This window comes from Stegodyphus dumicola, chromosome 6 (genome assembly GCF_044657685.1).
Source record: "Stegodyphus dumicola isolate Sdum_Otavi_A_Nest chromosome 6, ASM4465768v1".
NCBI classification, from domain to species: domain Eukaryota; kingdom Metazoa; phylum Arthropoda; class Arachnida; order Araneae; family Eresidae; genus Stegodyphus; species Stegodyphus dumicola.
The window spans coordinates 105,193,461-105,206,494 of record NC_140773.1 but is presented as its reverse complement, the minus strand read 5'-3'; the positions used below and the strand labels follow the sequence as shown (position 1 = coordinate 105,206,494).

The 13,034-nt window shown below is 33.3% G+C and overlaps 1 long non-coding RNA gene across 1 annotated transcript in view; it reads right to left on the bottom strand.

Moving 5' to 3' along the window:
- Positions 1-12,336, bottom strand: part of LOC146996817 (uncharacterized) — a 122,666-nt gene extending 110,330 nt beyond the window's left edge. The window contains exon 1 of the long non-coding RNA XR_015041477.1: positions 12,067-12,336. This is a non-coding gene — a long non-coding RNA (uncharacterized LOC146996817). The remainder of the gene's footprint in view (positions 1-12,066) is intronic.
- Between the last annotated feature and the right edge of the window lie 698 nt (positions 12,337-13,034).

Sequence of the window (13,034 nt, the reverse complement as noted above, 5' to 3'; positions counted from 1 at the left end):
TTTCATAGAACGACAAACTGAAAATAAAGAGAGTAAAGAATAATATTAAATATCAGCCCCACATATGATCAAAAGCATAATTTATACCCGATTTTCAAATACGAAATACCTCCTCTTTACACACACTGTGATCAATCAGTAGAAGTGCATGAAGACAAAGTAAGCAGCGACACATCAAAATCTACTGTTCATTTCCTGAAAAAAATGGAACAAAAAACGGGTATCCAGGACATACCCTTAACTCATAACCCTACTAAATCTCTGATCTATCTATCATCAATGTATTTTTGCGCTTCTGGACTTTTAAAAAGCGGGTTGTCCGAACGTCGACCTACAACCTTCTTAGATTTTGGAAAGCTGTTGGATAGCAATGGGATAAAATACCTCTTACGATACAAAAGGCTTTATTGTCTTGGAAATGGCGGCGTATAAAGACAGTGAAAAATAAGAGTTCTAAAATAGAACATTTAAGGCATAAAATTTTTAGCTAAAATATTTCTGTAATTACAACGAAAACTGTCTAAACGTATGAGTGCAGCTTCTGTAAAATATCAGGATAAGAACTTAAACCAACTGCGTATCGCCTATTAACAGTCAATCTGTTCAATAATATTTACTTTGCATGCAAGAAAATCATGTTTACTAACTGGAGCATTTTTTAGACTGACTTTGCCTCTCCGCATCTTTGACACCCATCAAGAAAAAAATCCCATTCGATCTTTGGTCATTTTCTGAGCTGCGTCAACTTTTAATAAATGCGTTTCATTTTACAAAAGAGGGGGGGAGGAAACAATCCTACTGTTTCTCTGAGAATGTTCACTAGATCTGATCATTTGATAGTCGGCTGACCCTGATTGCGTTCTCGGCTGAGTGAAGGTCGACTGATAAGTTTCATGGAATACTATTATTATCGCAACTCAGATACGAGGTTATTATGTAACCTACGCGAGTCGTCGAGTGGCAGGAATTTTCACTCTCCAGCGCAGCATGATCGTATCTGGACGTGCATGACTGCCACATTCAGCTTGCTGACTGGTTGGCAACAGCGCTCGTGAGCGTATGGCAACAAGCATGTTCGAGATATATGTATCAGAAAAAGCATCACAAGTGGGCTATGGCCTAACTGAACATCAGGGAAAAAATTTGAAGTTACAAAAAAATACCTCTGTAGCTGCGCTTGCAATTAGAAATTTGACACGTCCAGCATTTTTCGCTTCCGTCTCCTTTTATTTTTTAATTCCCGTTAGTAAAAGATCTCTCTTATGTACACATTATTCTACAAACCCCCAATTTAATTTATATAATCATAAAATAAATAAAATCTGAAAGCTTATGTTTCGAGGGCATTTGGGCTAATGTCTAGTTGAGGTAAAAGTATTTAAAAAGAACATACCTTTACAATTTCCGATAGATAGTCTTTCGCGCTGGAGATAAAAATGTTTTTTTTCGCACAGTGTTGCTATTGCTCGCTCTGAAATCGTTGAGTTGTTTAATCAATTAGTTAAAATTTTAATAAATGTGAAATAGACAATAAAACAAATTCCAAATTCGGGCTTCCAGGGGCCCATTTTCGCGTGGAAGGCCACTTTATTCAAAATTTGATGGCTCTAGATATCGTTGTTTTTTCACGATGTAAGAAACATACATACACTTATGAATATTTTTCATTAATTTCTTAAATATATACAGGGCGATAACGTTAAGTGGCAACAATTTGGAAAGTGAAACGAATTTTAATGAATTTATAATGAACTGATACAAAATGCCGTTTCGAGACTGATAGCCCTTATGGGCTAACTCTCCTTTGGGCTAATAATTGATTCCAGACTGAATTCTAAATTTTAATGGAATCCGAATCCTAAAAGGTTCTCGAATCTCTCCAGGTCTTCACATTAGAATTTAAGAAAAAGAGAGGGGGGGGGGGGAATTACTCAAAACTTAAATATTTAATTTATTTAAACGTTTTCAATTGAAGCAAAATCTGGAATCCGTGACTAATCCTGTGTTTAATTGAAAACAAATTTTAAATTCCAGTTTTCACAAATACACTTCTGAAAATATCAAATCTATGAGAACTTCAAAATACAATTTATTGAGATGACAAGAATAAAATTTAGCAATTGAAGCTCATAATGGAAACTACTGAAACTCGCGGTTGGTCTTCTAAATATAATTTGATGACGAGTATTTACGTATCAGTTTAAGTTTCAATGAGCAGTTTAAAATTCAACAACTGTTTTTGAACATTTTAACTAGTAGGTAGGTAGGTAGGTGTAGGTGTATTTAATTATGGCAAAGCACACTAGGGCTATCTGCCTAAGGGGAGGGATGCCTTCATGGAGGACTTTCTAAGGGAAACTGGCTCGTATACACGTTACACATGGGGAAAACCACGAAAACACCCATGCAGCCCGCCCATTCGCGGGATTCGAACCTCGGACCGAACTACCAGTGTTCAGCAACTTTACCGCTCGGCCGCTGGTGGCCCTTTAACTGGTAGACAACAGCAAATAAGTGAGTGTCGCAACATTTGTATGCCTGTCTATGAGTTGTTAGAAGAATTCATGATCGATTTATAGTGAGTTAGTTATGTATGCTCAGAATTATCGAGACGATTCTATAGTTTAAAAAAAATGTCATTATGGAAAAATTTGTAGGGCACGCTGTGCAACCCATGTATAATAAATAAAAAAGTTTCATTTCTTTCAGAGAGTGAAAATTCGTGACCACTGTGAGGTGTGGCTAAAGAGAGTTAAATGAAATACAGTCTCTCACAAAAGTGATGGGACACTTGTGGTTTACAAAAGAAAACTATAGTAAAATTAATTAAAAGAACATGTAAAAATTTTTTGTGGGTGTGTTTCATACTTAAATTTAGTAACAATTATTACATAACATACATTTTCTCAAAATATTAAAATATTAATTTAATAAAAATACAGTTGTTTAGAACGGAGCAAAAAATGGCTCACCTAAGTGATGGGACACTTACTTTTCCATCAAATATTTATGCAAAAATTTTACTTTTTAAAAGGTTTTAATATTTAGTTGGATTTCCTTTTACTTTTAAAACATGATTTAATCTTCTTGGGATGTATTCGACTAATTTTTTTTGCGATTTCTGGAGTGATTTTACCCCATTCTTCTTGAAGCACCGATTTTAATTGTTGTTTTGAAGAAATGGTGTGTTTGCGAATTCTTGATTTCAATTCTTGCCAAATATTCTCTATGGGATTTAAGTCTGGAGATTGTGGTGGTGTTTTTATTATTTCAGGACAGTTATACAGCAGCCAGTCTAACGTTCAAAGCAGTGTGCTTGGGGTCATTATCTTGGTAGAATTTAAAATCGTCATTAAGGTTCAATTTTCGTGCTGAAGATTTCAAATTTTGATTTCAAATGTCAATATACTTGTACTGATCCATTATACTGTCAATAAAAACAAGAGTACCAAGTCCAGCGGACGACATACACCCCCATACCATAATTCCTCCTCCACCATGTTTCACTGTTGGCACCAAGTTCTGTTTGCGAAATTTTTCCCTGGGTTTTCTTCACACCAAGACTCTACCGTCAGAACCAAATATATTAAATTTACTCTCATCAGCAAACATAACTTCATTCCAGTAATCAGAATTCTTATTTATGTTGGATTTTGCGAAAGCCAGTCTGAGTTTTCTATTCTTTTCACTTAAGAAAAATTTTTTCCTGGCTGCTCTACCGTGATATCCAGCAGATCGAATTACTCTTCTAATAGTCTCAGGATTAACAATTACTCCATATAATGCTTCTAAATCAGCAGCAATTTTAGGAGCACTCATTCTTGGATTTTTTTAAATATTTTGAACAATAATTCGCTTTATTCTATTGGATAACTTTGATGGTCGGCCAGGTCTTCTTTTATCCTGAATCATGATTCTTTTTATATGGTTTAATAATATTGAAAACTGTTGAATGACTCATGTTAACTGTTTCAGCAGTTTCTCTAATAGATTTTTCACGTTCAATATGCAAATTAATAACTAATTTTCGAATTTCAGGCAAAGTTTCTTTTCGTTTAGCATTCATGGCTGCACAGAGCTATAAAACAGAAAAATTCCAAAACAAACCGGAGAGAAAGACTGCAGACGATTTTATAAATTATTGCTAATTGCTTTTGAGTAAAAATAAAAACCCCAAAAAATATTTTTATTGTAGTACGTAGTAGTATCTAATGGTGTCCCATCACTTATGTGAGCCATTTTTTGCTCCGTTCTAAACAATTGTATTTTTATTAAATTATTATTTTAATATTTTGAGAAAATGTATGTTATGTAATAATTGTTACTAAATTCAAGTACGAAACACACCCACAAAAAATTTTTACATGTTTCTTTAATTTATTTTATTACAGTTTCCTTTTGTAAAGCACAAGTGTCCCATCACTTTTGTGAGACACTGTATTAATTAATGTGTTTATGTAAATATTTGTAAATAGACTGTTTCACAGGTATTAGAAGACAATTAAGTGTACTGTTTATTTGACTTCAACATGACATCAAGAACCATTAATGATGAGAAATGATAAAATTATTCTAAAAAGTTAGAGCAATGATTGCCTGAAAATTCCGGCAGATCACGAAAGATGGCGTACTACAAAAATAGAATGCCATTTAGGGTCGCCAGAATGTGATACTAATTTTTATTTTTTTATTTTTTTATTTTTTTTGGAGGGGGAGAATATACAGAGGTTGTTCGCATATTTTTAGATGATTTTGCTCTGCTACAAAAAAAAAGTTGTCACTTTGGAAATTTGTTTTTTAACTGCAGCTATAGTTTTGAAATTATAAATTATCGCCTGTTCCTTGACATTTTCGTTTTCATGCAAAATGGAGCTTTTAAATAAGCACTGGATGGAGGCGATGTATGTGCTCTTTCGGAAAACGTTATTCATATCTAGTTATTAAAAAAACGCTGTGACAGCCATGGTTTTTTCCATAAATTGTACCACACACACACACACACACACACACACACACACACACACATATATATATACATTCAAGGGGAAAACGGAATGTTTCAAATGTTGCAAAGATAAGCAATTTAATGAGAAAAAAAAATCCGCCAACTCAAAGGACAGTTGCAAAATCACTAAAATGTTCAGTTTCAACTACAAACAAAGGTATTTAATATTGATTTGAATCTTAAAAAGGCGGAAAACATAATGTGCCTCTGCGTTCTCCTCTGCTGAAAGCAGAACGCGCTGCAGAATTCTTTTTGAGAACATTAACGCGGATAAAAATGGGAAAATGTTGTCACAATAGATGAATCTTGGGTGTATTTAAACTACTGCAATAAAAAGAAATCCATTTATTATCATCAAAGATCAGCTCCATATATTATCAGGAAAATAGTTTATGCCCAGTTTTTAAATATGAAGTACCTTTATTTACCCACAGTGCCATCCATCACCAAAACTTTGTCAAGACAAAGCAAGCAGCCACATATCAAAATCCACTCTTAATTTCCGAGAAAAAAAAATGGAACAAAAATGGTATTAAAGCCATTAGCCTTCACTCATACTGTTACTAAATCTCCTGGTTTATCACCCGTGGATTTTTGTGACTGTCGACTTTTAAAAAGCAGATTGTCCAAACGCTGATCTACAGTCCTTCCTGGACTTCGGAAAGCTATTCAAGTAGAATGGGATAAAATACCTTTACTGATGCCGCAAAAGGCTTTATTGTCTTGGAAATTATGGTGTAGAAAGATAGTGAAGAATAAGAGTTAACATATCAATGGAACATTTAAAACACAGAAATTTGATGTGAAATATTTCTACAAGTACAATGAAAATCGTCTAAAAGTTGTGCAAACAGCTTCTGTATATCTTTTACTTGGTGTGTTAGAAACATCATGTGGACAGTTCACCTATAACTTCAGATTAGGACTTAAGGAACAATGCAGCCTTCAAATTCAGTCTTTCTGACGCACTGCACTGATGAAGCATTGTTTCCAATTTGCTGCAAAATTGTGTAAAGGCAATTAATTTGAAAATATCGCGCAAGAACGGGAACGTTATTTTCAGTACTGACTGCAGTAATTCAAAGTCCACGAAGCGCAAATCTAGCATTAAACAGCAGAACAAACTGCAGTTATTATCTACATGTAAATGCTAAAAATGTAATTCTGAAGTTTGAAGTTTAAGGAAATGTGCACTATTATTTATCACTACTAATTACCTTATTAGTCTTTTCTGAGTAGCATTGCATCTAGATTATAAAATATTGTTGCAACGAAAATTTTTAAGCCGAAAGGAATTCATTTTTTCTTCACTGAATTGTTCCATAGAAAGCAACAATATTCCTCTTGACTGAACAATATAATAGTTTCTTCAACTGAAATTGAAAAGCCATGTTTTGGTAAAATCGCTATTTAATTCGTTGAACCGAAAAGGTAGGACAAAACTCTGTATTTCGTGTTACGTCTTCCGTGAATTAAAATATAAGTGAACGTAACATATTGTTGGATATAAATCATTGACCTTTTTGGATCCACCGTATTGTTGGATATATTGCCGTTACGCTTTTTCGGGATTAAAAAATTGTATTTAAGAGCATTTATTATTTTGTCTAATGTTTCTCCAACATTTCTTTTTTTTCTCTATTTATAAATTTTTATTTCGAAAATTTCCTGCCAAATCCACGATTACAAAAGGCTGGTAATACTTTTTTTTAAAAAGTCATCTTTGGAGCTTTTTCAATGATACATTCAACTGTAGAATTTTGCAGTAAAATATTCAGTCTGTGAATATTTCTCCCTGAGTGAATGCGAAAAATTCCCATATTTTTTATTCTATTAAATAAAGATTAAATTTTCATTCGTAATTTTTAATATTTAAATTGTGGCCCAGACGGTATAGTGGTTAGGGAAGCCTACTACGGTACCAAAGGGCCCTTGCTCAAATCCCAGAGAAGACATGGATGTTTGGAAGTGTATAGTGTCGGTGCGGCATGGGGGCACTCTAAATATGCGGCGAGCCGAAAGTCCTCTCGTGTGGATTGGTGGGAGTGGAAAGGGGTGGGAGACTCCCGGATCCTTCCTCCTGGGTGCTCTCCCTCAAAATCGGGGGTGGAAAATAGAAGTCCAACCTCTCTTTGCAGTAGGCTCTGGCAAACTTTGTTCCATGTAATATGGACAAGACAACAACAATATTTAAAGTTATAATTCCACATACAATGGTCAAATGTGTTCCGGATTATGCTACTTTTTTTTTCTGAAAAAGAACATTCGTATTTTGAAAAAATAAAAAAATACTTGGCTTTCGAAAGGGGACTCTTACTCGCCTTCCTATAATGCCCTAAATGGTGTCTGTGAGTCGTCTCTCGAATGCGAAAGATTAATCAAAACGAATTGTCCTCATCTAAATTTAGATGACTTCAAACATCAAGAGATTCAAACATCAAGAGAAAGAATCAAATCTACTATTTTTAAAGAAACTGAAGACCATAAATTTTAATCAAAGGTAATGTGACTGTACTACGACGAAGATTATAAGATAAATCCAAATACTTTATGAAACGTAGAACAATCTATAGATATAGAGAATGATTTTTACACAAAATGTACGACAAAGTATTAAAAATATCTCGGCTGATTAGTAAATTCAAAATTTACATTCGACCCATTGTATTTAGTCGGCATTTTTTACCTTTATCCTTAAACCGAAAGGATGTAAAACTTATACAAGTTGAATGGACACAAGGTTTTCAGATCAACAACAATCATATATTCATACATACATACATGTACGCAAACATGCATGCTTTAAGTCAATGGTCCAATTTTTAGGAAATTTATCTACAGGAAAAATAAAATGAATGCTGACGCATCCACCCGGGATCTTTGTGGTTTTGCTGTGCAGTAAACTGGTACTGGAAAGAGTACTAGGAAAGTATTAGTACTGGGAAAACTAGCACTAGGAAACAGTACTAGGAAAACTGTGGTGCATAAAACGCTTTGTAGAAAACAATTTTGCTAGAGATGTTTTAATTAAATTTATTTACAAAACTAAATTATCTTTAAGTGAAATCTCGCATTTTTTAAGCTTAATGAGAGCTCTTGGTACACTAACGACCGAACAGTAAAAGCTGCTGAACACTGGTAGCTCAGTCCGAGATTCGAGTCTCGGCAAACGGGCGGGCTGCAAATGCGTTGCCATGGTTTTTCTCCGTGAGTAACATGAATACGAGCCAATTTCCCTTAAATTATTATGATCAATTTAATCTAAATATTAAAGGAGTACTTTTTTGTAAAACTTTTCTTTGCTAAGAATATGAAAATCGGTTCTGGTTTAGGGATAGGACAGCTAAAAGAATTTCTTAGAATTTCATACGAAATTTAACCTCACATCGTGCTGCTTACCTAAAAAAAATAAAAATTTAAAACGTTCGTTTCGCATTAAAATAAAATTGCTGTTTTATGTGATTGAGTAAAAGCATTCTCTTTTCAGTCTCACTTTATGCTTCATCGGTCATGTTAACTCGTTTTTACTTCGCAGTTAGATTTACAGTAAATGACTTCAGTGATATAAGTCGATGGTCCAATGAGTTAAACCTTGAGGGTATTTAATGGAAATTCAAGTCTTTCCGATGGGCTAATACAAAATATAATTGTTAATTTATTTATGTTATCATTACCTTGGTTCTTGAATTTTTATCTGTGAATTTTCATGCCGCGATGAATAATTATTTGATTGGATTATTTTAATACTTAATTTTGTCCATCTTTTAGAGAATTCAGAGGAATGTTTATTTGCTACAAAATTTTGCCAAATGTTTGCTTATTTCATAGGGGAAAAAATAAGATTGGACTGCCATTAAAAGACTAAAAAGGAAACCTGTTCTACTTTTTGGAAGCAATAAAATAATAATGTACCTTAATCACTGTAACCGCGCTGCTAGTATTCTAATCACAATAAAAACAAGGTAAGTTATTTATTGTGGCAAAACCATTCGTTGATTAGATGCCATTAAAGGGGTGTTTTCCTGGTAGGTTTACCAATTCGGTCTTGTTCCAATAAGGGTTCAACTCAGATAACTTGAAAATGCTGTATTAGTAGCAGAAATCTAGTATAAACAACTATGCATTCAAATATTCAAAGGTTACCAAATGTGAATTGGCTCTTATTCATGTTACACATCGAGAACGTAGAGACATCAGGTACTTCGAAGCAGGGAGAGGTAAAAATGAGCAATGCCCTCGCCGGGACTCGAACCACGGACCTCTGAAATATGCGCCGAGTGGACTGACCGCTGCACCACGAAGGCGTGCTAAGAAGGCAGGAGAAATACCTTATAACTTCATGCGGGCAGCACATTCAGCAACCAGAATCGAAACCTAGGATAAAAAGCTATCTGCTTTCAGTGGTTATAATCAATGAAGTCAAGAAGCAATGAAGACAAGAATAACAATTTTAGTTTTTTTATGAGGATATGGAAAAGACCGAAGTAAACAGTAGCACCTGAATGTTATTTCCTATGCTATGGATGCCTAAATGCAAAACTCTGCAAAGCGACCCGACTCATACTATCCGCATTAGTAAAAACACGATCGCTCATTCATCTATTTCAAACATTAAAAGTTCAACAAAGAATCATTTCTCATTGGGTCAGAAATTTTACCAATTGTGACACTTTTACGCCATACGCGATCTAAAGCACATGTTTCAAATGAGCATAATTATCTTATTCACGCTCATCTACGCATAAAAATAATGCAGGATGAGTCTATCTAATCCTAAAATCCTAATTGCTCCAAGAATCGGAAATAGGGTGTCAACATCAATTCACAAATGGAAAATTCCACACCTCATCTGGCATGATGTTGATTTATCCATAGCATTTAATCAGGCATGACGGTGATGATGTCCAAATAGCTGTACACTGTCGCATGAGTGGGTGAGATAGTGAGACATTTGATCTGTGCTAATTCAATGTACGTAAACTTTTACTTTGCGTACAAAATTCTTAAAAATGCAGTTAAATTATTGGACAGTTTTTTTTTTAATTCTAAATAAGTAAAATTAAACTTGTTACTAATTACGTTTATTTAAGTGTTTTATTTTTCCTTTGATTTTTGAAATATGAAAAGATAATATAGTGCAGTACACATTTCATACCTTTCAACACAATACGCGATATGTACACAAACTATACATTAAGTACAATAAACATAGCTAAAATGCACCTCTTCAATAAAATTTGTTATTACTTTGTACCGTCATTAATATTTTTTCAGCAAGAAACGTGAAAAATGTATTCGAATACGCGTCGAGTGTGCTTCCAGTTACACCACGAAAGAATGCGGAAAGGAGGGAGGAAATACCTATAAGGTTTTTCATTAAACTCGTGAATTTATTATAAATTGAAAGTGCGCTGGTATATATTATATAATATTTTTATTATCTTACATTAGAAAAGTAATATCTTAGTATTTTAGTTGAATAATAATGGATTTAGTTTTAGACTACAAAAAAAAAAAAAAAAAAACTTCTACGTTTAATTTAACGCAATAAAAATAAGACTTATATTAAAGATTAGGGCTTACATGTATAAAAATTAAATGTCATTAACATTGAAATAAATAATGGGCTGCGTGTTTAGACAGATAAAGAATAATTTCATGGTTTGATTTTCTCGGGAAAATAGTATGTTTTAGGAAAATAAAAGTAGTTCACATTTTTAATTGCATTTTGAAGTAAAACATTATAAACAAACAAATAAAAAAAAATCCTTCATTTGCATTACAGTAAACTGTATCTGACTTCCAAAGAAAAGACTGCTTGAATATTCACAATTTTAGAATGTTTGGATAGACTGAGGTCCCATTCATCCCTACATCTGACTCCTTTTGCATTCGAAAACCCAAAATTCGAAATATACGTGACCCCAGGTATTTTGAATGAAAGCTGCTCAACTAATTTGTAACCAGTTTATTGTTACCTGCAATAAAGTTGTTAAATTTTTTTTAAATACATTTTTTAGTGCTGTTACAATTGCTCTTAAAAGTTTTAATTAGGAGCAAGTGTGGGGGGAGGATATGCTTTCTCTCTTAGAAATAACATATTTCGCTTTGCTGTTCACATTGTGGGATTGCGTTTGCAGACAAAGACCATTTTCATTGATAAGAACCTATTGATGTTATCAGAAATAACTCCTGATAACGGGTAACGAAACTCAGTGTCTGGTAATTGTAAAATGTAACAGCTTTTCTATTACAATCGGTACATGTGCACTGAAGCATGTTTGTGGGTATTCTTTTCTAATTGTTTCACTAAGTATTCATAAGTAATAAATATATAATTGCTAAAATTGATTGTTGCTATAGTGGTTGTTTTCTTCTTCATGCCTCGAATATGCCTTTAACACTTTTCGTATTTCTTTATTTACATTTACAAAGACGTGCGTTTCCAGACAACTCAGCTGTCCGGAACAAACAATTTAACAATGAGAATACAACAATAATCTCATAATTTAACTTTTAAGGATTTATTCTCAGCGTGATTTGTCTGTCTAGGGCGACTAAACTATACATGCGTTTGATGAAAAATATTTGGTTCTGAAAAAGGAGGACACGGTGTTTGGTGTCTCGAAAGGCATCGATCTTTTCTCGTTTGAAATTAGCTTCAAACAAATTTTTATTAACTGATATTTATTATCAATTATTTTCGTACATCTATTATTTGGGGATTATACCAATTTTTCGGTAAATCCGATTAATTATTGTCATTATCTGCTTTTATTTTCTCCTCGTAAGTCAGAGACATACTATATATTAAAGAAGTATTTAAAAAAAAAAGAATTTTAATTGTATAATTTTTCGCGTTTTTATGATTTTCTTTTCATTTGGAATTTATTTGGGTTTAAAAGGAAATGAACTGCAATTTTTGTAGACATATAGACCTATAAGTTATCAAATTTGCTTGTTTAGTGTTGTATTAAGCAATTAAAAGGATATATTTCAGTACTTGTAAAACTTACTAAGTATTTCAGTGCGGAAACCATAAGAAACAATAGTGCTCTTACTAAGTTTCGAACCAGGTATCTTTCCATTGCTATTTTGATGTCCTAATTTCACGCACAGGGAAAATGCGATAATTCCTTACGTTCTTCTCCACTAACAGGACTACTGAGGAGGCGCACCAGATCTTGTCGATTAAATTCACATGGTTAGGCTTTATTGAAAACAGCATTTTAAATGCGGGAACCACTGCAGGGATTTTTAAGTTTTCAGGAACTGAGAGATGTAATAAATCAATTGTATTCTCTACGGGATTCTAATCACGGGTTTTTCCAGTTGCTAGCTGGACGTGGAGTTATGTACATCATGATAGGACACTGGGAGGAATGAAATATTGCCTTAGAAACTGAGCAAACGAGTTAATACTCAACAATCTCAGCAACCGGTCTAACAACTTCACGATTTCGTTTTTTACCTTATTTCTTTTTTAAAAAGAAGTCCAGAGAAAGTTTTTGAAGCCTTATAAAAATTTCTTCTTTAATGAGAAGTGAAGTTAATTAATTAAAATAAAACTATAATTTCCTGAACAAGTATAAAATGTTTCATTTATTGAATTTATATTGTTATATTTATGCAGAAGACATTTATGCTCATAATGAAAAACCCTTAAAATTCTCAAAACATATTACCATATTCATGAGATTTCACAAACATCTTTAAGTATTTAGTAGAAAGATTGACATACAAAATAATAGGTAAGATGTCGTCTGTAGAGTTTATTCATAATTTTCATATATTCAAATTATTTTTATATAGTTTTTTACATTACATACATACTTCACATATATAATAAAATATATGTGGTCTTTCATTTTTAGGATTATACCAACTTGAGCCGCACTAGGAGAACCTGCTGCGGTACCGAAAGGCTTGGTTTCGAATTCCGGAGAAGGTATGCCTGTTTGCAAACGTATAGTATCTTTTGTGGCATAAAGGCACTTTAAACATATGGCGAACCGAAAGTTCTCTCGGT